The sequence below is a fragment of the Meleagris gallopavo genome, chromosome 2 (assembly GCF_000146605.3).
Source record: "Meleagris gallopavo isolate NT-WF06-2002-E0010 breed Aviagen turkey brand Nicholas breeding stock chromosome 2, Turkey_5.1, whole genome shotgun sequence".
Taxonomy (NCBI): Eukaryota; Metazoa; Chordata; class Aves; order Galliformes; family Phasianidae; genus Meleagris; species Meleagris gallopavo.
In genome coordinates, this window is record NC_015012.2 from 27,595,714 (window position 1) to 27,597,872 (window position 2,159).

The window sequence follows — 2,159 nt, forward strand, 5'->3', positions numbered from 1 at the left end:
AATGTGATTCTCATGTATTCCAGTATTCCAGTTCCAGGAATTGGAACTAGGATGGGAGAGTTGCTTCAGTTTATCTCTAAATCATAAGCAGTGAAAGAAAGGTTATTATTTTAAGTGACAAATGCATAACTTCCACCAAAGCTCTCAAAATGATGATGACTATGCATTTGTTAAATACTGAAAAAAAGTTCAGCAATAATGAAGAAGATAGGGAAGAAGTACTGCCTAGAAGAAGACATGGTTTGCATAAATGTAAAGGAGTGTTAAAAATTAGCACTTGATGCTGAAAACTAGTGCTTTATGTAGGGAAGAGTCCATTAAAATTTAAAAACAAAACAAACCCCTAGAAACCAAAAGCTTTTAATTTTTAATTTCCATTTGCCACAAACCTGACTCCTGCTGTTTTATTTCTTATTGTAGTTTAAGTGTCATAGCTTTAAAAAACACAAATAAAACAACAAGACTGCAAATAAAATCTGGAATTCATTTGATGAAATGAGCTAACATCCTGATTCATCTTCATTCAGTCTTGCCAAACACCCAATGTTTCAATTGTGTCAAAGGATAAAATTATCAGGACATCTTTTAGTATTCACACACTAATAATTAATTTAATACATAGCAGAATTCATTCATAATTGTCTCCACACTGCTTTAATTTGTTTATTCTGAGATTTTGTAGTATTTTTGTACTATAAAGTCCAGTGCTCGCTACAGTGTGGATATCCTGTTTCATTTTGGAGTACTATTATGGATGTACTTATTTACAATCAGAGATGTTTGGTGTCTGTGCCAGTTGTATCTAGAAGAAGCGACTTTCATGTGACTTAGGACCATCAGTATTTTGTTTTTGTCTGGAGTCTATTTTCTGTTGAAAGCATGCTATTTATATTTGAAACCAGTTTTCAGGCAGAATGTGCCCCACTGTATCAAGCTGTTCACTGTTCTGATATCTTGACTCTGCATCTTGTATTTCTCTGCTTTCAGCTTGTTTTCTGACACTACGCAGAAGGGAGTAACAGGAATAAGCCAAATCCATTTCCAAGTATCGGTACCTAAAAAGTCTATCCTAAACTTCAAAGGCTGAATATAGGCTGGTGTTTTGGGAACATACCTTTGACCTCTGAAGAACTGCTTACATACTTTCTGCCTGTTTGAACAGCTGTTACTTTCATCTCAGACCTCTCCTGCTTGTGCTATTTTTTTTTTTTTTAATACCTTCTGTTAGATTTTATCCTTCTGTAGTTTTATTTTCATTTATGAAAACAAACTCTTGAGGAGACATACTACTCAGGGAATCCCTTTGAATATCATGTTGTCTTTCAGTTTCTTCTCCCAGGGTTTCCCAAATTATTTTCCAATCAAGCATTTTGAAGATTAACATTTATTTTATTGTGTATTTAGATAAGGTGTAAAAAAATCTTTGCTGTTATAAGCAGACTTGTCTTAAAAAACATATTTTTCTGGTTGTATACAGCAAGTGAAATGATGAGTCTGTTCACCCCACTGGTATTAGAAACTGGATGTAGGAGAAGAATATGCAGACAAAAAATAAGAATGATTTAAATTTTTTTATCTGCGTGCTCTAAATAACTCTAACGGCTCTGTTGTTATCTAAACTACGTTTTCTTATCCAAAATAGATTTCCAGGTGCTAACTTAATATATGGAATAGTTCTTTTAGAAATGCATTTGTGACATAAGCAAGTATTGATCATGCAAGTAATCATCACAAAAATCAAGTCAGAAGACAGTTTAATAAAGATAGGGTCAATAGAATGGAAATTGCTTGGTCAAAATGATAGTCTTGACTGGTTTATTTCTCATCTGTGAGATGATCTGTACTCATAAAAGCAGAGGAAACACTATTTAGCAAAGACTTGATCTTAATAGTTTAAAAGAAGTTACTGGAACTTTGTTATAATATTCCCCAGGCACGGAAGTAATTTCTGACCTTAATATAGTTTAGCAAAATTAAAAGTCCATCAGTCTTTCAGTCTTGATTTTGTCTGTGGTTGCTCTCTGTGTCCAGGAAATTCTTCATTGTGTAATTATTCTAGAGCTAGAACACACCAGGCAATGTGCTTATGTTGTCATTATCAGCATCATGATGTTTTTTAAAATTATTTTGAGTTCTTTCAATTGCGTTTGCTAGCTCTG